Source organism: Dama dama, chromosome 23 (genome assembly GCF_033118175.1).
Source record: "Dama dama isolate Ldn47 chromosome 23, ASM3311817v1, whole genome shotgun sequence".
Classification (NCBI taxonomy): Eukaryota; Metazoa; Chordata; class Mammalia; order Artiodactyla; family Cervidae; genus Dama; species Dama dama.
The window spans coordinates 13299899-13326995 of NC_083703.1; the positions used below are offsets into that span (position 1 = coordinate 13299899).

Below are 27097 nucleotides of genomic sequence, written 5' to 3' on the forward strand. Positions count from 1 at the left end.
TGTGAAACTGGCAGGAGATCAAGAGATTCATCCCAGATCATTCATTCCAGATCAGATCATTCATCCCAGATTCCAGATCATCAGAGCCCAGAATTTGGATTGCTGCTGCCAGTGAAAGCAAAGGTGGGAGGAGTTTGGTTTAATGATGAATATAAGGAGTGGGGGTGGAGAGGGCGGGGGAGAAGACTAGCGGAAGACAGACTTGTGCAGGCATATGCGCAGTGTCATGATATGAAGGTTAATTGATGACATAAATTAGCAATATAATTGATGGCATTAAAATGAATATATTCCTTTGTTTTAAGGAGCTAATAGCTCTGTGCAAAAATGATCTAATTTATTTCTACCATTGCCCCAATGAATTAGAAAACATCATTTTATGGATAGTGACTAAATGGTTGTTGTTGCTCAGTTGCTAAGCTGTGTCTGACTCTGTGATCCGAAGGACTGTAGTACATCCGGCTTCCCTGTCCTTCACTATCTCCTGGAGTTTGCTCAAACTATTGTCCATTGAGTTGGGGATGTCATCCAACCATCTCATCCTCTGTTGCCCCCATCTTCTCCTCCTGTCCTTAGCAGGAGGGCAATCTTTCCCAGCCTCATGGTCCTTTCCAATGAGTCAGCTCTTTGCATCAGGTGGCCAAAGTATTGGAGCTTCAGCATCAGTCCTTCCAAAGAATATTCAGGGTTGATTTCCATTAGGATTGATTGGTTTGATCTCCTTGCTGTCCAAGGGACTCTCAAGAGTCTTCTCCAGCACCATAACTTGAAAGCATCAATTTTTTTGAACTTAGCCTTCTTTATGGTCCAGCTCTCACATCCATACATGACTACTGGAAAAAACATAGCTTTGACTAGGATTTGGATACCTGATGGCACTGTGAACTTGGGTGTCAAGGAGAAGAATAAATTTTAGGTCCCCCTGTCATCACCTCTGAGTGTTCTCTCTCCAAACAGAATTGAATTATGATCAAGAGTTATGAGAAAGACTTATGAGTGGAATTCTTATAAAGAAATAGATGATCAAATTGGAGCTGAGAATTCATAATACTCCACAGTGTGAAACACTGAAAACTATTTATTTTATCACTTGGGTAATTGAATGATTTGCCCCAGGAAGAGTTTCTGAAAAATGAACTCACTTTTTCCTTCAAAATATTTGAATATCTGTCTGTCTACTTATTGAGTATTTCAGGTACTGTGCTAAACCCTTTATAGACATAATCCCCACAAGAACCTTGTGCAGTATAATCAGCCTCCACACTGCAAATTAAGAAGTGAGACTAAAAATAGTTAAGCATTTGCCTAAGGTCAAAGAGCTAAAAGCAGAATACGATTTGGATGCATCTGTCTGGTTCTAAACCCTACACACTGAGCCATTCTTCAGGGTTGGCTTGCCATGGCTTACACGTCTGCACGACAAGCTCAAAGAGAATTCACAGCAGCCGAAGCCCACTGATGGCATGGATGCAAGCAGGTTTTACAAACATATTATCGTATTTTGGTGTTTAGCTTCAAATCAACCTTGAAGGTCCATAACATGTAGAATAGTTATTTCAGTTTTGCATGGGTGCAGTTTTTTTTTTAAATTTAATTTAATTTTTTACTGAAGGATCACTGATTTACAAGGTTGTGCCAATCTCTGCCAGTCATTGCACAGGAAAGTGACTCAGTATTAAACATATAGAGATTCTTTTTTTTAATATTGCTTTCCATGATGGCTTATCCAAGGAGGTTGGATTTCGTTCCCTGTGCTATACAGTAGGACCTTGTTGTTTATCCATTCTAGATGCAATAGCTTGCGTCTACCAACCACAAAGTCCCAGTCCATTCTTCTCCCTTCCCAGCCTCCCCCTGAGATCACAAGTCTGTTCTCCATGTCTGTGAGTTTGTTTCTGTTTTGTAGATAATTTCATCTGTGCCATATTTTGGATTCCACATATAAGTGGTATCATATGGTATTTGTCTTTCTTTTTCTGACTTACTTCACTTAGCATGGTAATCTCTAGCTGCATCCATGTTGCTACAAATGGTAATATTTTATTCTTTTTTATGGCTGAGTACTATTCCATTGTATACATGTACCACATCTTTATCCATTCATCTGCCCGTGGACACTTCACTTGTTTCCATATCTTGGCTATTGTGAATAGTGCTGCTATGAACATAGGGGTGCACGTATCCTTTTGAATTATAGTTTGGTCTGGGTGTGTGCCCAGGAGTGGGATTGCTGGATCGTATGATAGTTCTATTCTTAGCTTTCTGAGGAAACTCTTTATTGGTTTCCATAGTGGTTGCACCACTTTGCATTCCCAGCAACAGTGTAGCATTCCTTTTCTCAACACCCTCTCCAGCATTTGTTATTTGTAGACTTTTTAATGACCAGCGTGAGGTGGTATGGGCTTCCCTGGTGGCTCAGTGGTAAAGAATCCACTTGCCAATGCAGGAGATGCGGGTTTGATCCCGGCTCATCAGAGGTCCAGTTTGACATGATTTTGCGCACAGAGCTGCTCTATCCTGTGGATTTCTGGGGTTACACTTGAAGCTAGTGAGAGGCCCAGAAAACCTTGTCCGGCTTTTCAGGTGATAAAGGATATTTTTTTGCTGTTGTTAGAAATATAGTTGGCAATGTGGTATGAGAGAAAATATTGATGACAGTAGAAAAGACAACTTGTGGGATGAAGATATTTCTGGAACTGTGACTCAGTGGGGCAAATAATGGTCAAGGAAGTCATATTATTTTGGTTCAATAATAGGGAGTATTCTAAGGGTCTGGAAGTACATCTTTTACCAATGTACACAGTCCATTGTACCCTGGTATGGGAACAAGATAATGCAGGATTATTACAAAAATGGTGACATGCTCTCATAAACGTGACATTTACGTGCATGTCTAGATGTTACCACATATCTTATTACTGTGTGGTAACTTCCTATTTTTGGTTCCTTGTGACAAGCTGACATATAAATACACCATCAGGCACCTTTGCTTCTTCTGTCAGGGCAGAGTTGTTTTATCTGAGAGCGATGGATGACATGAATTGTGGTCAGGTGCCACTCACAGAAACTGAGTTTCCTTTGAGATGTGCCTACTGCCCTTTTCATGCCCAGAGCAGAGTGAGGCTACTGCCTTGTGCCTCTGGGCACATCTCACACGGAGCCTAGAGCAGAGCTGCAAACCACAGATCTGTGAAAAAGAGTCAAATCAAGAGAAAAAACGGGGTCTTTGCATCTGAAGACTGGTGAGAAAGAACCAATTTGCTTGGAAATGACGTTGCCATTTCCCGCAGGGTTGGTTCATTCTGCTAGAACTTCTCACCCGCTCGTGCAGAAATGTTCCTTGAAACAGAGGCTTCTCTCAGGTGGAAGGCGAAAAAACCCTCACACTTGGCTGGGCCCAGGTGGCTGGAGAGAGACTACCTCTTAATGCCAACTCCCCACATGTGGAAGGGAGGCCCTTGTGGATCGTCTGCCACTGTTCTTCATCATAGCCTCCTCTGGGCTGGCTGAGGACCACGAGCTGCTTTCAGTTTGATGTCTCAGCATCCTAATTAAGTAAGGAAAGAAGAGGACAGGCAAGAATGATAGGGCCAGCCTGAAGCCTTGGACTGCCTTCTTTTCCCCTCTCTTCCCAGGTCTGTGCTCTGTTTGAAATTAGACTTCTGTTTTCTTCCAAGACGAATGATGGAGAGAGGAGGAAAAAAAAAAAAAGCCACCCAGGGTTGAAAAGTGGTTGCTTCTTACAGCTGACTTCCTGCCTTGGCCAAGAAGGCAGTCCTGTGTCCTCAACTAACCCCTGGCCACCAAGCCCTATGCAAATGAGAAGCTGTTTCCATGTCTGCCCATCTGAGGCTCTCAAGTAGAACAGAAAGAGAAGAAAAGAAAAAAACCACCATTACCGTCAACAGAAAAACCCCAAGACCAATTAATTCTAGTCGACTGCAGCCAAGCTAGGGCGCTGGTGAGGGCACATCCTGTTTTGCCATTGAGGCTGTCACCCCCATGCCAGGAACCTCTCTGGTGAAAGAAATTGGGGGTGACAAAGAAGTCACAACACTTGTGGGACGATTTTTCTAACCTTTGGTCACTGGGAATGCCATTTTCTTTAGGCTGATTTGCTTTGATGAGAAAACGGGAAAAGCAAACCTGAGTCTTAATTATGCCTGAAGATCTATTTTGGGGCCAGACTAAACTGGTCTTTGATCTTGCAAGAACTGTTTGGCCTCTCCACAGCTGCAGGCTGGGGGAACAGCTGCCAGGCAGCAGCGTGCCGGCTAAGTTGTTTCAGTCGTGTCCGACACCGTGTGATCCTATGGACTGCAGCCCACCAGGCCCTTCTGTCCATGGAATTCTCCAGGCAAGAGGACTCTCAGGAACCCTGATATAAGAAGTGGCCCCCATCCTTCACTCCTGTACCCTTTGTTTGATTTGAAGAGCTGAGCAACCCTCCCAAGACCAAGTTTTATTCCAGAGCTAATACAAAATTTAAAATTCAGCCAGAAAGATTCAGATTAGCTGTGGGCCAAGCAGGTATCATGGAGAAGGAAATGGCAACCCACTCCAGTATTCTTGCCTAGAGAATCCTGTGGACAGAGGAGCCTGGTGGGCTGCTGTCCATGGGGTCACACAGACTTGGACACGACTGAAGTGACTTAGCATGCATGCATGCATTGGAGAAGGAAATGGCAACCCACTCCAGTGTTCTTGCCTGGAGAGTCCCAGGGAAGGAGGAGCCTGATGGGCTGCCATCTATGGAGTCGCAGAGAGTCAGACACAACTGAAGCGACTTAGCAGCAGCAGCAGCAGGCAGGTATCAAACAGACTAAATTTAGTAGAGTTGGGAACAGGAAATGAATCTATCTTCACTCTCTGCTGTCAAAGGTGACATCTTGGATGGATTCCTTAATTCATCCCTTTCCTGTCACTTTCAGCCCCAAGAATAGTCTTTTTTTTGTGTTTTTTTTTAAATGATTAAGACATTTGGGGTTTCATGGTCTAGTCCTGTCTAAGACTTCAGCTGCAAATCAGTAATTTGGCAGGGAGTTTACGGGTGAGGCTGGTATGATAGCTAATTGGGGGAAATGCCAGAAAATGTTAATACATCTTACCCATTTATTTTTCTCCTTTTAATTTCTCTTTGGTCCCTGTTCTAAAGTATACCTACATTTTGGTTCAGGAGGGCAGTTTCAACTTGTACATAAATATAAATCTGTTTGGGGGGTGGGCTCCAATTTTTGTGCTTTATGTTTAGTGGGGGCAAATAAAATGTTTGGAGTACTGTGCAGCAGAGGAGGGCTTGAGGGGGAGAGAGAATGAGTTCCACAAGAGTGGCCAAGAGGCAGAGCAATGAGTAATCTAAGAGGGAGACCATTAAGTAAGGCAGAGACCCTCACGGTAGGAGAGAAGGACTCCTTAGAGCTGGGGATAGATGGATGTGGGGTCTGGGAGTGGAGGTGCTGTGGCAGGGTTTTGGCTTGGACTGTGGGGGCCGGGTTTGCTTTTGTTCCCAGTCTGCCCAAGTTCACCTGTTTCAAAATCCCAGTGCTCTGAGGCCCCATCTGACTGCTTGGCAGGATGTCCAGTCCTTTCCCTTCTCAGTCACCTGTCTCTCTTTATTTCATCATAGTATAGTTATTTACAATGTTGTTTTAATTTCTGCTGTACAGAAAAGTCATTCAGCTGTATACATATATATTCTTTTTCATCTGCTTTTCTATTATGGCTTATCACAGGATATTGGATATCGCTCCCTGGGCTCTACAGTAGGACCTTATTGTTTATCCATCCTCTGTAGTAGTTTTTGTCTATTAATCCCAAACTCCTAATTCATCCCTCCCTACCCTCTTTTACCCTTGGTAACCTTATGCTTGTTTTCTATGTCTGTGAGTCTCTTTCTCTTTTATAAATAAGTTCATTTGTGTCATATTGAAGATTCCACATATGAGTGATATCATATGGTATTTGTCTTTCTCTGACTTACTTTTCTTACATCATGTCTAGGTCCATCTATGTTGCTGCAGTTGGCATTATTTTGTTCTTTTTATGGCTGAGGGCTACTGCATTGTATCTATGTACATCTTCTTCTTTATCCATGCCTCTGTCAATGGACACTGAGGTTGCTTCCACGTCTTGGCTATTGAGAGTAGTGCTGCTGTGAGCACAGGTCGGGCTCCCCATGTGGGCTTGTCTTTCTCATCAAACTTCCTGCCATCCTTCTGCTCTGCTCTCCATAGCTTTCGTCTGCTTCCCGAGGTGCCTTCTTGCCCCCAGGCTGATGCTGGTGCTGTGTTCCCCTGAGAAGCTCTGTACTTTCTAATGCTTTTCTCTCTTCTACTCCAGCTTCTCCAGAGGGGTGCCTTAGAGCCATCTGGTCTTTTATGAATGAGTGTCTTCTTCCCAGGACTCTGTCAAGAGATGCTCAGACCCAGCTTCGTGCTCCAGGAAGCCCTGTCCTCTCCAAGTTCGACACTGGCCTGCTCAGACAGCCACACTTCTTCAAAGGTTATTTTCACACCATCTCATGCAAATTAAGGGATGTGGCTGGTGGAGAGTCCGCAGCATGGTTCAGAATCCTGAGACATCTCATGAATGTTGCCAAGCCCAGGATCAGGCTGTACGGCCAGAAGGCTGGTTCGGGCAGAACAGGCTGAGGACCAATTCCTGAGGGTGTGGATGAAGTCCATGTCTTTATAGCAACATTTTGCTCTGACCTGATTCTCAGTCCTGATACCCAATTACTGATGAAGGGCATAATAAAGTGTTTCTACATACATGTGTAGAAATCCGTGAATTCATAACGATATTCAAAACAAATGAAACTAAACTCATTTGTTTCCTTTTTAGGAGTGTGTCAACTTTGATTCTGAAAACTAGTTAAAAAGAGTGATAAAAGTCAAGCCTTTATTCTGTTTTTCCTGTATGAACCATACTCACAGTTACAAAGAGAGGACCAGGGCATTGTCTTCTTTATGGAAAAATCCAGCTACTAAATTTAGAAGGAAAGATGGAGTTAGAATGTCACCATTTTGAAACTTTTAATGAAACCATTTGTTTGTTCAGTCATTAAGTCGTGTCTGACTCTTTGCAACCCAGTGAATTGCAGCATACCAGGCTTCCCTGTCCTTCACCGTCTCCCAGAGTTTGCTCAAATTCATATCCATTGAATCAGTGATGCCATCCAACCATCTCATCCCCTTTGCCCCCTTCCTTCCCAACATCAGAGTCTTTTCCAGTGAGTCAGCTCTTTGCATCAGGTGACCGAAGTATTAGAGTTTCAGCTTTAGCACCAGTCCTTCCAAAGAATATTCATGGTTGATTTCCTTAGGATTGACTGATTGTCATCAGGAGGGGAATGCTAAAACCAATGGGTGAAAAAGCTGATGGGGGATGTTTTAATGTATGAAATCAAGCTGGCACTTCCTGGACTCACTGATTAATATTTAACATTCAAAACCGATACCATGAGCTTACTGGTGTGATGTAATAGGAAGTACACAGAACCACCATGAAATATACTTGCTGCAAAGCGAAATTCAAATCCAATCAAGCCTCTAGATCTAACTACCAGTTTATAGTCAGGAACTACAGGGGACAGTGGACCATGTTAAATGGTCCACAATGGACCACACCTAGGGGGGATGCACTTAAAAAAAAACCTATAGTGTGGGAAATTAGCTAGGGCAAATGACCCTACTTCTTCAATAAATGAAATTCAAGGAGAACAGAAAGAGTAAACCTATAGGTTAAAGATTTAAAAGACACAACCATCAAATTGACATGTAGCCCTTATTTGAGTCTTAATTTGAACAAGTCAGTTGTTTTAAAAAATCTCTAGGACACATAGGGCAATCTTTATGTTTTTTGCAATACACACTGAAATATTAATGGATGAAATAATAGGATGTGTGATATTATTATAAAATTTGCTTCAAATGATCAAGTGGCATGGAGAAGCGCAGTGGTGGTGGGGGTATAAGATGGAAGAAGATTGGCCATGAGTTGATAGTTGAAGCTTAATGATGCGTGTTGGTATTCCTACTTTTGCATGTGTCTGAACATTTCTGTAGTCATTTTGATTGAGGGGAAAGAGGGTTAGGCCTGATGAAGGAGGAGGATGCAGTGCAGGGGATAAGTCAGGAGGAAAACCAGCATAAAACAATGCCACTGAGCAGTGATGATCCCCACATGTGAGTTTGGAAGTTTCAGCTGGATGACAAGTTAGCTTGAAAGGCTGGAGACCTTAATTTTTACTCCATGTCTGCCTACATGTGATTTGTGTTTGGAAAGATCACACTCTGGCTGTGGGTGTTGTCATGATTGGGCACCCTCTCTCCTATTGTTTTTTTGTCTTGACTAATTAAGAAGATCAAGGGCTCAAGAGAGAGTGGCTGTTTACCTCACTCACTGTTGCCATAGACCAGTAGGTTCAGATCCTTTAAGAGGATTGAGGTTTTTCTCAGGGACCAATGAGTTATTCTAGGCAGCCTGCTTTGTGAAGGGACATCAAGACTTATGTTTGTCAGATTTAGCAAATTTAAATATGGTCTACTCAAGCTAAATTTGAATTTCAGCTAAGTAATTTTGGATAAATGTCAGATAAAAAATGAATACATTTTTATATAATATGGAATGAGTCACTTCAGATAAATTGATGTCCTGTATTTTATGTGGCAACTTTGACTGGAATATCAACATTAGTGCTCAAGCTAAAAAGAGTTTTAGGACGTTAACAGAGATGCAAACAAATATCCATCCATGTCAACCCATCCACTGACATCCATTCATTCATGTCCGACCATTCATCCATCCATCCATCCAGTTATCCATCCTTCTACACAGTCATCCTGAGCTGCTACTATGTACTGGACACTCTGGGGGCTGAGAGTACTATAATCAATAAGACAAACAAACCCCCTGCCTTCACAGTGTTACATTCTAGGGGCAAAAGTTCAGCTTAAAGTGATCATAACAAACCCCTTGAGGTAACCTTTATGTCCAAAAATAGAAGGATGAATAAATGAATGAAAATATGATAACCCGTCCTGCAACCATTAGAGACATCATGTTTCTGAAGGCTATTTCATAGCATGGGGGGATTGTTTCCTATATAAAACCAAATTAAATAAAAGTTGCCCACAAAACTACATATGAAACATCATGTAACTCTGTAAATTAAAGTAACAAGGGATAGATTAAGGCTATGTTAATGTCTAGATGGAGATGCACCTGTAAGGATTCTATCTGAGGGCAGGTACTGTGGATAACCTTTTATTATATCTTCATATTTTATTTTCTCATACACATTTTCTACAAAAAGTGATGGATCATTTTTGTATTTGAAAAGTTTTTTTCCCCCCCAGAAGCTCCAAAGCAACCATGGAAAGGTTAAAGATTAGTGCCAGTTTTGGCTTTGCCGTTAATTCTCAGGACAACCTTGGGCAAGGCTTGTCACTGACCTGGGGCTCTGTTTGGATTCAAAATGAAGAAACTAAGCTGTGAGTTTTTGTGTAACTAAGAACCAGACTAAGGTTAGAAATGCTCATTTTAATGGAACGAGCCTTCATCATCCTTTTATATGTCTTCATAAAGTCCACTTATCACTGTTGTATTCTTTTGATTTATCTAGCTTTTTCATGTACATAAAATTTACTTTTTAATATTTTACAGTTTACTTTAAAATATTTCAGTATGGAAATTGTATGTGTGTCCCTAATCCTCTGTGGGGTTGTGAGTTAACATTTGAAATACTCAAACTGTTCATACTCTTTGGGAATGGATGTTATTATGTTAGTACAATCAGACTTTAGTGATATTAATCTCTGATCTTTTTGCCTTTTCATACTATTCATGGGTTTCTCGAGGCAAGAATACTGAAGTGGTTTGCCATTCCCTTCTCCAGTCCTGGAATGCTGCAGTCCATGGGGTTGCAAGGAGTCGGACATGACTGAGTGACTAAACAACAATCTCTGATCAGTCCTAGAGAGTTCCCTAATAATAAATAGGGAATTATTATTCCCTAATAAATTTATGAAGCTATTTTTCAATGGAGAATTAAGTGGTGTCCAAGATGTGTGAGTTTGAAAGAACTATTTAACAACACCCTTGCCAGGGCTTTCTTGGTGGTCCAGTGGCTAAGACTTTGCACTCCCAGTGCAGGGGGCCTGGGTTCAATCCCTGGTCAGGGAACTAGATCCCACATGCTGTAAATTAGAGCTTGCCTGCTGCAACTAAAAATCCTGCATGCCACAACCAAGACCCAGTGCAGCCAAATAAATATTTTTTAAAAAAGAAAACATGAATGGGATGTAGAAATCCGGTAATGCTAGCAAATTGCAACCTTTGGGGTGTTGTCTAAGCCAGACACATTAATTTGTCTTATGTCTGTTATTAACAGAGGGTTCTAGCACATGGATCCCACTAGTGTGGTAGCTGAACACTACTGTTAGAATGTTGTTGCGTCTGTTTTGAGTTAACATTTCACGGAAAGGTCCAAGCCCTGATCCTCCATAGAGCTTACAGGAATGGCTGATTTGGTGCCCACTCGCTAATAAATATTTTTGTGCGTGGCAGAATTTGGTCTGGCCTTTGCTGTCTGAATCACACATCTCCTTGGAGCATGGTAATGGATGATGAGAACTGTAGTTCTTATTTACCTTTAGTTATGGGATGTGCAAACAGTCTGATAATTTTGAATGACTGAGTTGATTCAGGTCACCTGGCATATAAACCGTAAATTTTGTTTTTAAAACTCTTTTACTGAGTTTTTAAAAAATTATTAAACCAATACGTGTTTTTGAAAAAATGAAGCATTAAGGAAGAATATAAAGCATCTCATGAGCCCAACTTCTATTCCTACTAATTAAAGTGTATTATGTGTCTCTTATTTTTTAGACAGGGCTGCATCCCCCCACTTCTCTTTGGGGGTTTTATGTACAATAATTATTAAAAATGGATGCCGGGTTTGTCAAATGTCACCTAATAACAGCAGACAGCTGGCTCTGCCTTTCAGGAGACAGTCAGGGGAGGTTTTGGCAAGAAGTCTTGGAAATAACTGGCTTCTCTTACTGCTTTCATTTTGATGAGTTAATTTGTGTTTATTCACATATTGGATTTCACTTAGACACATGGAAAAATTTAAATGCCAAAGGAGGGGGAAAATATTACATAGTACACATTTTAAAATGCTAAACTCAAACCACTTGAAGGAGTTGCTTTTGAAAAGTTCAAGTCTAAAAATTGACAGTTACCCTGGGTCATCATCCCGAGGGTTAAGCGCTATAATTGCACCCAGGTCTGGACCCTGAGCAGAGGCTGGTCCCCAGTAGGGATGGACATGTGAAGTCAGGGCCAGTGACACGTGGGACACACGGGAACTCGGATTCAGTTCACTCCCTGCTGGTGGCCAGCTCTGGGGGCACAAGTAAATCACAACATCTCTGTGTGTGACGAAGTCATGACCTGCAGAGCAGGGCACATCACTCTCCTTCCTTCGAGGGGCAAATTCAGCAAAACCTCTTGGGAGATCTCGTCAAGACATAAGCAGTTGGGAGGGTGGTCACGTGGCAGAGTTCCCACTCTATCGGAATTTCGATACCAGTGTGACCTTGGGCAGGTCACTTATTTTCTCCCCTTTAGCTTCCTCATCAGCAAAATGGAGATAAGAAAAAGTGACCTACTTGTCAGGGTGGTTGTACATTATAAATGTACAGTCAGTTCACTCATTCATTCTGGATGGTGTTCTGAGTGGCAAAAACCTGTAGGTATGTGAGAGAGTTTCTATCTTTGAGGAGTTTACAGTGGGAAATATGATCTATAAATAAGCATACCAGGGACTTCCATGTCAGTCCAGTGGTTAAGGCTCTGAGTTTCCACTGCAGGGAGCAGGGTTTCATCCCTGGCTGAACCATCCTGGTTGAATTAAGATCCTGCATGCCATGTGGTATGGCCAAGTACATAAATAACTAAGCAGAACTTCAAGCTGTGATAAATGCTCTCCTTATGGGCCCGAAGAAGAATTTTCAGAGCAGGTGAACTTTGCTTTTAAGGATATGTGTCAGGGGCAGATGGGACAGTGTGTACTCATACATACTACAAAGCTGTTCTGCAGTATGTTTATTATGAAATAAATGTGGTGGTGGTGGTACTGTTGTCCTTGCCTTTGAGGGTTTATAGTATTGGCGGGGGCGGAGGGGCATGGCAATTACACCTAGAAAATGCCACAGAAACAACAGCAGGACAAATCCAAGCTGTTTAAAGCTGTGCATCAGAGACTACGGGGTGTTAGAGGAACCATGGCAGAAAATCAGACAGCATCTCCCGAACATTGACGAGGTGTAATGGAGCATAATGTCTTCTATAGGCCTTCCAGGTGTGGGCCCTTATAGATAAGCCAACGTGTCAGACTGCATCTTATTTGTTATAAAGGCTAAGCCAAGGGGCTGGTGTTGGGAAGCAGGTATATGACAGAGGTTGAGCCCTGGTCAAAAGTGAACAGGATGAATGAGAAAAGCTGGCCCTTTTCTGTCCATGGTGATGCTGTGAAGAAGCTATGTCTGTTCTAGAACTTGCTGCTCAGAGTGTGGGCTGTGGAGCAGCATCAGCAGCTCTCAGGACTTTGTAAGAAATGCTGAGCTTCAGAATCTACCCCAGACCGACTGAACCAGAATCTGCATGTTAACAAGAGCTCCAAACGATTGCTATGCACATTCTGGTCTTAGAAGCACTGCTCTAACCTGACCAATGTGTTGGAAGGATGTGCTAAGAGGGGTAGTGGGAGGGGGCTGCTGTGTGGTCCTTCTGGGCAGGAACTGGTTAGAATGGATCTGCTCTGTCAGATGGAGGTGTGCTTTGATCCTGGTCATGATGGGCATTGGGGTATCAGGCTCTCAGAGCTCCAGCTGCTGTCCATCACAGCAGCATTTCTCTAATCCCAAGAGGAGTTCCCTGGTGAAGAAGTCTGTGGGCAAAGGATTGAGGTAATACTACATGTGGCATTTGTGATGGTTAATTTCAAGTGTCAGCCTGACTGGGTCACATGGTGCTCAGGTATTTGGTCTAATAGTATCTTGTGTTTTTGGATGTGATTAACATTTAAATAAATAGATGTTTTTGGATGTGATTAACATTTAAATAAATAGATTGGAAAAAAGCAGATTGCCCTCCATAATGTGGTGGGCCTTGTTCAATCAGTTGAAGGCCTGACTAGAAAAAAAGGCTGCCCCTCCACAGGGTACGGGAGAATTCCTGTTGCCTGGTCACTTTTGAACTGGGATGTGGGTTTTTTCTTGCTTTCAGACTTGAAGAGAAGCGTTGCCTCTTTCTTGATCACAAGTTTACTGGTCTTTGGATAAAAGATCCTCATCCTTCCTAAGCCACCAGCTGCTGACTCACTGGCACACATCTTTGGACTTGTCAGCCCTCCTAATGAGGTTAGCCAATTTCTTCTAACAAATCTTACAAACACTTATACATGTTTATATATAACATGCATAGGTAACATGCATATATAACAGATTTCCTAGTTCTCTTTCTCTGGGGAACCCTGACTAATACAGGATTCTTTTTCACTGCTAGGAGACTCAGAGGGTGCTTCTGGCTATTAAGAAAGCTTGTTGACATGGTGTAAAGTAAAACAGTGGTTTAAGGTCACCCAGTATCTCTTTGTTGAGATTTCACATGTCTTCAGGAAGAAGGAGAAATAGACTGACCAGTTCCAATGAGTTTAACTACTAACTCCTTGACTTGCAAACTCACATGGAGGCTGGTTTGCGGCTATCAAGTCTCAGAGGAGTATTTCTTGGTTTCCACTTAGCGCCAGGTTTGAGACAGGCACCTTTCCTTAGAGTCACCTAGGTCTGAGCTTATTTCCTTTTCATCTTACAGTGAATGTGATTGGGCTGTTTTCTATGGACTCCTTGTCACCTTGGGCTTTCTCCCCATCCCCCGTACCATGGGAACCTTGAATAGCTAAGCTAGAATCCATTTGGTACAGAAAACGGCGTGGAACTTCTTTGGTGGTCCAGTGGTTAAGACTCATGCCTCCACTGCAGAGACCATGATTTGATCCCTGGTGGGGGAGCTAAGAACCCATATGCTGTGCGATGAGGTAGAAAAACAAACAAACAAACCACTAATGAACACATTTGGCAATTTTACAAAAGGGAAAAATATTAATATCAAAGTGAGAACAGATTTACCTCCTGGAGTTTCTGATTATTTGGCCTCTAAGTTGTCCTTTGCTTTTTGGCCATCTTATCAATGCTTTTAAAGAGATCTTTGTCAACACTTCTGCTCATCGTCATTGGGAGAATTGTAAGGATATCCAGTGCTCCATACAGCTGAGAACTGGAACTGTATTACCACTTTAGAGCAGTTGCTTAAGAACAACCTAGTGACAAAAAGCTGAGAGGTACCCAGAAGCCCAGGGTGGGACCAGGAAGGGGCTGGATAAGACCATTTAATCAGCTCCTTCTCATCGTGTGGCTGCTCTGTTTCTTTATAGACTAGATATTCCCAGGTCATAGAGATCCTTTTCTTTTGTTATGCAAAGTGCTTTCTGGGATATCAGTTCCATTATGCTCCTAGATTTTTATCAGTTTGATTTGTTGGCCCCACACCAACAACTGAGCTTGTCTCTAAAAGAAGGGCAGAGGTTTTGGCATCATGGATCTGGGTTTTCATTTTTGATCTGATACTTTCTAGCTTTGTGACTTTCACAGAGTCATTTGACTTTTCTGAGTCTTAGATTCTCTGTCTCTTAGAAGGCAGTTATTCATGCTTAATCTTAGGGGTGCTGTGGGGACTAAATAAAAGACTGTCTGGGTACTTCCCTGGTGCTCCAGTGGTTAAGTCTCCACGCTTCCACTGCAGGGTGCATGGGTTCGATCCATGTGGGAACTAAGATCCTACATGCCTCATGGCACAGCCAAAAATAAATAAATAAATAAATAACAAAAGAATATTGAATAACATGAAGAAAATTTACAATATGTTAAGTGAAGACATCAAACTGTAAAACTGAATGTATGCTCAGAACCTAAGATCCTTTATGCCACCAAAAAAGAACCCACCAACACTGTGAAGAGCTTGGCATATATTACTTAATAGAAGGTAGCCTTTCCACTGATCTTTATATTTTTTCCAGTGAGTTTAGGATTACAGGATTCTAGGATTAGAAGAGATCATAAGAGGCTGGTTGTACACAAAAATTGCATCTAAGCTAACCTAGTGTATTGAATCTCTAGGCCCCATTTTAGAAGACTTTCTTGACCTAGAATTTAATCTCACTGCTCTTCCTTCAGTTCATTTTACTGCTGGCAGCCTGAGATGCTATCATGAAAAGTTAACAAAGACACTTGTAATGGAAGCTTTCCGGAAGGATGTAAGGAATGTAAAATGAGGAACTCAGGCTTAATTGCCTTCAGGGTAAACAGATCAACATCCTATTTTAGGGCCAGAGTCTGGTGTGCATACCGGAGAAACACTGGTATTTTTACCACATCTAGACATTCCTGGATTTTCCCGTAGCGTGTCCTGTTCCCAGCCACCTTCAGGAAGCTAGCACTCAAGACAGCATGGACTGGGTCCAATAAAGCCCAGTCTGGAGTGTGACTTGAATGAGGTCTGACCTCCCCGAATGGAATAAGCCAGTCCTCATGCACACAGCCCTCCTGGGCCTTCAGACATGGCTCGTCTCAGACTGGGCAATAGTGTGAGAGAGAGTGGAAGAACTTTATACAAAACACAGTGTGCATTTTAGGAAACACCATGAGGAGTGGCCCAAGAGTGGAACCAGATGAGTTAGAAATAAAAGAGGAGGACCCATGGGGTCCAGGGAGGGTAGATAATTTCATAGCATTGAGAGGATAAAATTTGGCTTCTCTGAGCTACAGGAACATTTTCCCTTGCTACTTTTGATTTTTTAATTTGTGTTATAGGCCTTTCTATATCAGCCTATTTCTCTTATTAGATTCTAAGCAAGATCAACACAATCATAGTGTTAACTCAAATTCATGTATCCATGGCTTTCAGTGATTTTTGCTCAGCCTCTCAGTTGTGTCCTATTCATTATGACCTCATGAACTGCAGCCTACTAGGCTCCTCTACCCATGGAATTTTTCACGCAAGAATTCTGGAGCGGGTTGCCATTTCCTACCACGGGGGACTCTTCCTGACCCAGGGATCGAACCCACGTCTCCTGCCTCTCCTGCTCTGGGAGGTGGATTCTTTACCACTTGAGCTACCTGGGAGGCCCCAGTGATAAAATATACACACAAAAGATGTAGCCGGAGTGTTTGTCACAGCTGTTGATATGCATGGTCAGGTTACCATGGCTTAGTACTCTGAGTCACAGAGGAGGTCTTAAGACTCAGACTTTCCTAGTGAAAGTCGCTCAGTCGTGTCTGATTTTTTGCGACCCCATGGGCTATACAGTTCATGGAATTCTCCAGGCCAGGATACTGGAGTGGGTAGCCTTTCCCTTCTTCAGGGGATCTTCCCAACCCAAGGATCGAACCCAGGTCTCCTGCATTGGAAGCGTATTCTTTTACCAACTGAGCCACAGACTCTCCTGAAAGTGTCTCAAAGGACTCCTGTATGAGAAAGAAATGGAAAGGGATGAGATTTACCTTGGAGAACATGACTAATGCTGTTCAACTGATTTTGACTTAACAATCCTGTTATGTTACAAGGGAAGACTTTTGTCCAACTCTATTGGAAGAGGGTTTTGGAAGACATCTTTTAAAAAATAATTTTATTTCTTTGTTTTATTTTTAGATGTGCTGGGTCTTCATTGCTGCACGAGCTTTTCTCTAGTTGTGGCAAGGGGGGCTACTCTCTAGTTGTGGTGTGTGGGCTTCTCATTGCCGTGGCTTCTGCTATTGCGGCCCCGGCTCTAGGGCACACAGGCTTCAGTAGTTGTGACACGTGGGCTCAGGAGTTGTGGCTCACAGGCTCAACAGTTGTGGCTCACAGGCTTAGCTGCTCCAAGCATGTGGGATCTTCCCAGATAAGGGATCGAACTCTTGTCTCTTGCTTTGGCAGGTAGATTCTTTACCACTGAGCCACCAGGGAAGCCCTGGAAGATATTTTCTTTTGGTACATATTCTATGTGCTCAATAAATCCTGCTATAGGCACCATACCCAGTGTTTTTCCACTCTTATCTGGCTCTGCAGCTGATTCTAGGAGAGTTCCATTTTTTGGCTGTTATCCTGTTCGATGGTTCAGGTCACAGTGAACCAGAGGGGTGTTGAATTCTCCCCCTTTAATCCCCCTTCTCACTTCCTGCTCCAAGTGGCAATAGGAATAAGCAGCAATCAGTTAAAATTAATTTATCCATGTCAAAAAGATATTTGCCTAGGAGAAAGCTCCAGGACAATTTCCTGCCGGGAAGGAAATTTCCAATCTTAACCATTATTTGAAACAAGCTAGAAACGTTTTCATTAGTCTTGAAAAACCTCTTCTTTCTCTCCACAAAGTGCCAATTTTATTTGAAAAAAACACCTGCCCCTACAAATGTGTCTGCTCCCACATTTCCATTTTGCTTACTGTTTATTTCAGACCTTTGTCTCTCTTACAGGGACTCTTGCAGTAAACACCTGATTCCAGTCAGCCCTTCCTTCAGTCCCTGTGCTGAATTGGACCATAAGTTGTACTCAGACAGAACCCCAAGGAAAACCTTCAGGGCCCACACACAGGGTCAGGTCCAAATATCTTAGCATGATTTTCAAAGCCTTACGTGACCTGGGACCAGTGCACTTTGCTGACTTTTCCTCCTGGGATGCCCTTGTGATCCAGCGTCCCGTCACACTTGACACCTCCCTAGTTCCCTGGTATGTCAGGTACAGTTTTGCTCCTGTGACTTCATCCACCTGGGCTCTGACCCTCTCCCTCTTTGTCTGGTGGAAACCAATTCATCCTTGAAGGTGCAGCCACATGGAATGGAATCCGTACAAACCCCATTATCTAACTTACCAACACCGGGAATGACTGGTCAACCAAAAGAGTCAAAGAAGGAAATTCTAAAAAATAAAACCCATCTACCAAACCATTCTCACTTAACCATGTCAAGAACATTCATTTGTTGACCCTTGGGTGAGATGGTTTCACTGGTCAAAGTTTTCCACTGATTTTCGTTACAAAACACAGTCACAAAGTTTTGTTTTCCAGTTTGGGTCCTTACAAAGGAATGAGAGTTTAAAGGTATTTGAAAAGTAATCTGAATGCACAGTTCTAGACTTTTATGATTTCATCTGCAAAAAAAAATTTTTTTTTTTACCGTTGTCTCATTCCTAATTGAACAACATTAGAAAATCAGTTTTGCATAATAATGCAAAAGTACTTAATGTCACTGAACTATACATGTAAGCATAGTTGAAAAGGTGTGTTTGTCTGTTTGGGCTGCGTAACAAGTCCGTGTCAGCAGGGTTTACATGACAGACACTGTATTTCCTTGTAGTTCTGGAGTCTGGTAGCCCATGATCAAGGTGCTGGCAAGTTTGGTTTCTGACGAAGGCCCTCTTCTTGGCTGTTGGACAGTCTGCTGCCATGTCCTCATGTGGCCTTGCCTCTGAGTGTATGGAGAGAGACAGAGCTCTCTGGTGTCTCCTTTAAGGGCACTAATCCTGTGAGACAGAGTCCCACCCTCACGACCTCATTTAACCTTAATCCACTCCTTTGAGGCCTCATCTCCAGATACAGCCACACTAGGGGCTGAGGCTGTGACATAAATTTGGGGCAGGGGTGGTACAAATATTCAGTCCATAACAGACATTAAACTTTAAGTCATGTGCATTTTATCATGATTGGATAAAAAAGAGAAATTGACAAATTGTTTTCCAAAGTAAAAGAAAAAAAAATCAATTTGCATTGTCGAGTCGCTACAAAGCCTTTAACTTAGTGGTCATGGAAATACTCATGCTGGAGTTTCCTCATACGATGTGGTGGTTTATTGAAATGGCCCGAATGGAGAACCAGGGTGTTTGATGCTGGTCAGCACCCCCTCTGCTGTGCGCCTCTGGTTGTGGACTCTGACGGGCTCCGAGCAGGACAGAGTTTGTCTTGCCGGGGATGTGAAGAGCTGCGGTCGCCCTTCAGATGTAGCGGCCACCCCAGGGGCTTGCTGCTGATATGATCTCTCTGCCCTCAGTGGGCTATGCAATCCTGAGACCCACAGACAGCCCTGCAGGGACTGTTTCCCTGACAAAGCCTGCCTTTGCATTGGAGTCGGTGTGTGCCCCAGCATCCCTTTCTTTTTAATTTATCTTTTTAAATTGGAGGCTAATTGCTTTACAGTGTTGTGTTGGTTTCTGCCATGTAATAAGGTGAATCAGCTGTAACTATGTATATTTGTTGTTTAGTCACTAAGTTGTGTCTGACTCTTTGTAACCCCATCAACTGCAGCATGTGAGGCTCCTTGGTCCTCCACCGTTTCCCAGAGTTTGCTCAAATTCACGTCCATTGAGTTGGTGATGCTATCTAACCATCTCATCCTCTGCTGTCCCCTTCTCCTGTTTATCCCGTCCCTCCCCCCCAACATCCCACCCCTCTAGGTCATCACAGAGCAGGGAGCTGAGCTTCCCGCTGGCTCTCTGTCTTATACATGGTAAGTGTGTATATGTCAGTGTTACTCTCTTAATTCACCCCACCCTCCTGCTGTGTCCTCAAGTCCGTTCTCTACATCTGCATCTCTACTGCTCCCCTCCAAATAGGTTCATCTGTACCATTTTTCTAGACTCCACATATATATATGTTAATATATGATACTTTTTTCTCTTTCTGACTTACTTTATTCTGTATAATAGGCTCCAGGTTCGTCCACCTCGGTTCAGCTGCTTCACATTCAGTCCTTTTTAGTTCCTGGCATCCTTAACACTCTGAATTCATTGCAGAAATGTTTAATTTCTTGACTGTGCTAGGCCTTTGCTGGGATTCTGCTATATAACAAATAGTTCTAAAGTCTTGGAGGCTTTGTAATAATCATCATTTATTTCACACTCCTAAGTCGACTCCTAAGTAGCTGTTGGTGGTTGACCATAGAAGCTGAACAGAGCCGGGTGGGTGGCCTTGAGGGGCATTCCTCTGGCCACACTGGGTTCGGCAAGTGGCTGGAACAGACGTCTCACCAGACTTCATGGCTTTTCCTGTGACTCTACACCTGCGCTTTCTCTCCTGGTGCCACACGCATACCGTGGAGATGCTCCCCCACTGGGGGACTTCTGCATAGGGTAACCAGGTGGCAGACACATGGCCAGTGTACTCCTTTGTTTGTTGATCATGTGCTGTCTGCACTTCCACATCATATACCCTCGAGTGTTTAGCACAGAGTGGGGGGTGTAGACCCACTAGCCTCTGTAGTGATGCCAGTAAGAAAGACCCTTTTCATTGAAGAGAAAAATTTAAGTAAAAAAAGGAAGGCAAAGAATTCTTTACTACTTACTTACCTACCTGCCTAAAATTAACAACTTTCTTTTTGTAAGTGGGGCAAAATGCTGAGATCCTGGGAGATGTGATACATTGATTTAAATTCATGTTAAAACGTAAGTGATATGTTTCAGATTCTGTTTTTTTTTAACATTTTATTATTATTTATTTTTGGTCATGCTGGGTCTTGTTGCTATGCTCGGGCTTTCTCCAGTTGCGATGAGAGGGGGCTACTCTTTGCTGAGGTGCATGGGCGCCTCACCGCATGGCTTCCCTTGTTGCAGAGCGCAGGTTCTAGGACATGAGGTCTCAGCAATTGTGGCGCATAGCCCAGTTGCTATACAGCATGTGGAGTCTTCCCAGACCAGGGATCGAACCCATGTCCCCTGCCTGGGCAGGCTGACTCTTAACCCCTGGACCACCAGGAGGTCCCAGTTTCTAGTTTTTGACCGATAGTTATCAATGGCAGAAGGGGGCATTAAGAAACGGAAAGACCAGAAAAGTGATTTGTTAGCTATTGAGTTCCTAATATATGCAGGCTCTGGGCTGGGAGCCCTGTGAGGGAAGGCCGTGGTTCAGGGACAAGAGGGGTGCAGAACCGGGGAGCTGGGGACCCTGAGTTTCTGTCACCATTTTCACACTGATGCCCATAACCAACACCCCCCCACCCCACTCTGGTATAACTGAAGTCATCTAGTCCTAGAGGCAAGTGGTCCAAGGAGTATGGGTACCTGGGTACCCAGTCCTGGTACACAGTCCTGCTGCTGTGCCCAGATTTCTGCAGGTGGTCCTGAAAACACCTGGGCTCAGCTCTGCATTCAGCTGGAGCCCCATACAGATCGATCAGCACAAATCGATACCAATTGACACATGCAGTTTATCGACACAGAGTAATGACACAGTGTTCTTCCTGAATTTATTTTTCTAGAATATGAATTTTTCCTGGCTAGAAGTACAAAAATTTAAAAATGAAGTGAATGATTTCTGTTTTAGAGGAAATTGTTGGCTATGTTGTAGGTGCTTCTGGCCAAAGAAAGAGACCTCTCTTCTGGCTCACCCTTCCTGGTCCATGAGTGGCCCTCATTGAATGATTTGAATTTTATCCTGTGCTGTATGATAGATTCAGTTTTTCTGAGCAGAGTCTTCCACTCACAGGCTATTCATCTTGCAGATAGCTACCTCTATCTACTTTTGAGAGTTTCAGGGAAAATTCATGGAAGTCATAATTCTTATAATTTTATTTATTTATTATAAAATTGTATTTAACTTTTTTATTGACATACACTTGATTTACAGTTTGTGTTCATTTCTGCTATACAGCAAAGTGATTCAATTATGCATATATTTATATTCATCCTTTTTAAAAATATTCTTTTTCTTTATGGTTTAGCATAGGATCTTGAATATATTATCCATGCTATTATATACAGTAGGACCTTGCTGTTTGTCCATTCCAGTGTAATAACCTATATCTGCTAACCCCAACCTTACAGATTGCACCGATTTAAGTGACAGCATATGGTATTTGTCTTCCCCTGACTCACTTCACTAAGTGTGATGATCTCTAGGGCTGTGTGTACATATGTGTGTGTTCAGTCATGTCTCACTCTTTGTGACACCATGAACTGTAGCCTACCAGGCTCCTCTTTCCATGTAATTTTCCAGGCAAGAGCACTGAAGTGAGTTGCTATTTCCTACTCCAGGGGATCTTCCCATCCCAGGGATTGAACCCACATCTCCTGAATTGGCAGGCAGATTTTTTACCAGTTGCACCACCTGGGAGGCCCCCGAGGTCCACGATGTTGCTGCAAATGGCATTATTTCATTCATTTTTGTGGTTCAATAATATTCCCTTGTACATACATCTTCTTTATTCTTCTACTGTTGGACATTCAGGTTGCTTCCAGATCTTGGCTATTGTGAATAGTACTGCTGTGGACATTGCTCATAGTTTTATAATTCAGCAAATGATTTTAGACAGAGATGACTTCAGAAGACATGTGGTTAGTTCACTCATTGGCTTCCTGTTGCAGATTTATACTGCTGTATAAAGCATCCCAAAATGTAGTGTCTTAGAACAACAACCTTTCTTAGCTGCTGCAAGTCTGTGGGGGTGACCGACTTCAGTGGGGTGTCTTCTGCTCCTGTGGGTCCATCAGGGTTGGGACGTGCTCCATGGCTTACTCCCATGGCTGCCGATGGGCTGTCAGAAGAGAGCCAGCGCGAGTGGAAATCAGACAGTCTTAGTTCCCCTCCTCATCCCGGCATCTCCAGGGGCTTCTGACAGTGTGTTGACTGAGTTCCACAGGACACTATTCTCAGTGATGAAGGCAGAAACCTCAGGTCTTTTTTTTTCCATTTATTTTTATTAGTTGGAGGCTAATTACAATAGCCTGGGAGCATAGACAGCATCAACACAGCCATATCTATCAATGGAACTGTGTCACTGGCCAATGCCTTCAAGGGAATGGGACATAGACACCATCCCTTGGTGGAAGAAGTGGTAGAAATGTGGGACCATTTCCATCATTCACAGCCCTTAATGAGTTTCCTAATGGAAGGCACCTTTTTCCCAAAGTGCTCTAGAAAGGCACTTCTCAGTTCTGAGCCTGCCAAGTGCTCCTCAGTAGTCTTGTTAATATGCAGATGTTGACTCAGTGGGGCTGGAGGTGAGGCTTGAGATTTCGTGTTTCTCACAAGCTCCCAGGCATTGTGGGTGCTGCAGGTCCATGGACCACACATCTGAGCTGCAAGTGTCAAGAGCCGATGTCCTTAGGTTTAATTTTCATCAGAGGTCCCTGAAAATCTGTTGAAACACAGATTGCTCTCTTCCTTGCCTGCCACCCCCGCCATGGGTTTCTGATTAAGTAGGTCTGGGGTGGGGGGCCCTGATGATTTGCATTTCTAATATGTTTCCAGGTGACTCTCATGCTGTGGGTTTGAGGCTTGCTCTTGGAGAACCACTGCTATAGAAAAATGTTCTCATCAGACCCTGAAAACATCTGGAGGGAGGCAGAAATAGCTGTTAGAAACAGGGGCTCAGAAATGCAGCCACCTTGATTTCTACAGATTATACTTATGAGACACCACAACATAGAAACTTCAGTCACCGCTGGCAACCTACATGAAGAAAATGTAGCTGTCAGGTGGAAAAAAGCTTGCACAGATACTGAGCATATTTTAAAAAGCGGTTTATACTCATCGCACATTCAATTAAAATTCTTAACAATTAGCCCTACCATTTCCACCAATCTCACTGAAGTCCCTTCAGACCCTGGTCCTCTTCTACTCCTTCAAGTCAATTCAGCAAAAATGTATTGATCTCTCATTAAGGGCAAAGAGCTGTACTGGAGATGGTGGGCATATTGGGAAAACTCAGCCGGCACTCACTCTTCAGAGCTTTATGCTTTGAAAACCCTAAATCAGTTCATTCAGGGTTTAGTATTGCAAGGCTTACTTGGTAATTCAGAGATAGAAATGAAACCTGTATGATTTGGGAGGAATTCAGTGATAGATAGAATCAGGGAACAAGGATCATGAAAGTCCTCTATTAAAAAAGGGTCCTTTTAGGGACTTCCCTGGTGGTCCCGTGGTTAAAACTCTGCACTTCCAGTGCTGGGGTTGACAGTTTGATCCATGGTTAGGAAACTAAGATTCCACATGCCATGCAATGTGGCCAAAAGATAAGAAATAAATCAAAAGGGCCCTTTTAGAAGAGTTAGGGGATGCATTAAGATTTTGCCAGGAGAGGCTGATGGGCGGGAAATGGACTTACATGGGAACCTGAGCAAGAGGTGGAAGAGCAGGCAAATATGACAGTGAATGGTCCAGGGATACAGGGCACATGTTGGGACTAGAGGGAGATGCGTGGAAGGGGAGGATGCTCTGATGAACTGCAGGGCCCCAGGTGCCAAGGTAAGGAGCCCTTCTTCCATGTGGAAGATGATGGGAGAACTATTGGAAGTGTCAGAGCAATGGACAGCATGCCTTGAGCCCTGCTTTAGAGATCTGGTGACCTTTGGTAGGGTGGCTTTTGAGAGATGCCAAGTGGGAGACTGGTCTGAGGGCTATTGCAGTGATTCACACAGGGCAACAATGAGGGTTTTAACATCCCCCTAGACCCCAGACTCCCCTCCATTTGGGGTTAGCAGATGCAAACAATTATATATATTATATATTAGATATAGGATGGATGCAAAACAAGGTCCTATTGTGTAGCACAAGGAACTATATTCAATATCCTGTGATAAACCGTAATGGAAAAGAATATGGAAAATATATATACATGTAACTGAGCCACTTTGCTGTCCAGCAAAACCTCCCTGATGGCTCAAGGGGTAAAGAATCCGCCAGCAATGTAGGAGACGCAGGTTTGATCTCTGGGTTGGGAAGGTCCCCTGGACAAGGAAATGGCAACCCACTCCAGTATGCTTGCCTGGAGAATCCCTTGGACAGAGGAGCCTGGTGGGCTACAGCCCATGTGGTCACAAGAGTCAGACAGGAATGAGCATGCATGCCAAGCCAGATGCCAAGAAACTAACAACATTGTCAATCCACTATATGTCAATCAGTTCAGTTCAGTCACTCAGTCATGTCTGACTCTTTGCAACCCCATGGACTGCAGCATGCCAGGCCTCCCTGTCCATCACCAACTCCCGCAGTTTACTCAGACTCATGTCCATTGAGTCAGTGATGCCATCCAACCATCTCATCCTCTGTTGTCCCCTTCTCCTCCCACCTTCAATCTTTCCCAGCATTAGGGTCTTTCCCAATGAGTCAGTTCTTCACATCACGTGGCCAGAGTATTGGTTTCAGCTTCAGCATCAGTCCTTCCAATGAATACTCAGGACTGATCTTCTTTAGGATGGAGTGGTTGGATCTCCTTGCTGTCCAAGGGACTCTCAAGAGTCTTCTCCAACACCACTGTTCAAAAGCATCAATTCTTCAGTGCTCAGCTTTCTTTATAGTCCAACTCTCACATCCATACATGACTACTGGAAAAACCATAGTTTTGACTAGACGGACCTTTGTTGGTAAAGTAATGTCTCTGCTTTTTAATATGCTGTCTAGTTTGGTCATAACTTTTCTTCCAAGGAGCGAGTGTCTTTTAATTTCATGGCTGCAGTCACCATCTGCAGTGATTTTGGAGCCCCCCAAAAATAAAGTCTGTCACTGTTTCCATTGCTTCCCCATCTATTTGCCATGAAGTGATGGGACCAGATGCCATCATGATCTTAGTTTTCTGAATGATGAGCTTTAAGCCAACTTTTTCACTCTTCTCTTTCACTTTCATCAAGAGGCTTTTAGTTCCTCTTCACTTTCTGCCATAATGGTGGTGTCATCTGCATATCTGAGGTTATTGATATTTCTCCCAGCAATCTTGATTCCAGCTTGTGCTTCATCCTGTCCAGCATTTCTCATGATGTACTCTGCATATAAGTTAAATAAGCAGGGTGACAATATACAGCCTTGATGTACTCCTTTTCCTATTTGGAACCAGTCTGTTGTTCCATGTCCAGTTCTAACTGTTGCTTCTTGACCTGCATACAGATTTCTCAGGAGGTAGGTTAGGTGGTCTGCTATTCTCATCTCTTGAAGACTTTTCCACAGTTTGTTGTGATCCACACAGTCAAAGGCTTTGGCATAGTCAATAAAGCCGAAGTCGATATTTATACGTCAATTTTTAAAATTAAAAAAAAACAAAAAAAACCCTGGAAGCACAGCTATGGTAAGTGTGATGCCTCTGTGTGTGGGAACAGCTGTTGGAAGTGGGGCTGTGCAGCGTGTGATGATGGTAAAAATAATGATTGCAAAGGTTTCCGATTACAGGATACTTTTCACACAAATGATCTCAGAATGGCTATGAGAAGGCGGTTGTAATATTATCCCCGGAGGCTTGGCAAGGCCCAGCAGTGTATGGCAGAGGCAGGAGCCAGACGCCGGGGCTCTGAGGAGCAAGGCAGGAGACTGCAGCCGGGGAGTGATACGCGGGGCAAGCGCGCTGTCTGCCCTGGAGCTGAACCTCGGGTGCTCACCGTCTCCTCACGGTCCAGGGCAGGTTCTTAGACCGTCTTCCAAAGCCAAGCACAAACTAGATGGCATCGCATCCCTCTAATTTGCTCTTCTTTTCTGCCCTTTTAAATGAAACTGTCCATGGGGAAGTCTTAGTGATGAAACACCGGGATGCCTTCTGAGCCAACCTTTAGCTGATCATCACTTTCCTTTCCCTGTCAGACTTCTCTTTTCTCCTTTCTCTACTTGCTCCTCACTCTCCCAGCTTCATCTCAGCCCTCCTGAGGGATCTGTTAGTCCCCATGTTGACACGAATCCTTGCCAGGCGTTTGCTGCTGGAACCAGGCTCCTCACCAATTTGGCCTCGAGTCACGGGCGCGCTGACGGCTGCAGCAGCGCCATCTGGTGGCTCCCAGGAATATAGTGGAGGAAACCCTCTTCAGGGGCTGGGGGTCGTGGGGGGAGCAGAGACCCCTTGAAAGCTCAGGCTGTTTCCCTTAAGTTTTAAAATCTTTTTGGAAAAATGCATTTTATTTTTTAGAGGAGTTTGGTTTCAAAATTGAGGGGAAAGTACAGAGATTTCCCATACGCCCTCTGCCCCAACTCAGGCACAGCCTCGCCCTGATCAACATCCTCAACCTGGCCGGGCACCTGTTATAACTGAGG

At 43.5% G+C, this 27097-nt stretch overlaps 1 long non-coding RNA gene across 1 annotated transcript in view; it reads left to right on the forward strand.

The window, feature by feature from the left end:
- Positions 1-3040: 3040 nt before the first annotated feature.
- The window catches only part of LOC133044594 (uncharacterized), a 36097-nt gene continuing 12040 nt past the window's right edge, over positions 3041-27097 (forward strand). Inside the window, exons 1-3 of the long non-coding RNA XR_009689997.1 lie at positions 3041-4810; positions 6340-6501; positions 13294-13427. This is a non-coding gene — a long non-coding RNA (uncharacterized LOC133044594). The remainder of the gene's footprint in view (positions 4811-6339; positions 6502-13293; positions 13428-27097) is intronic.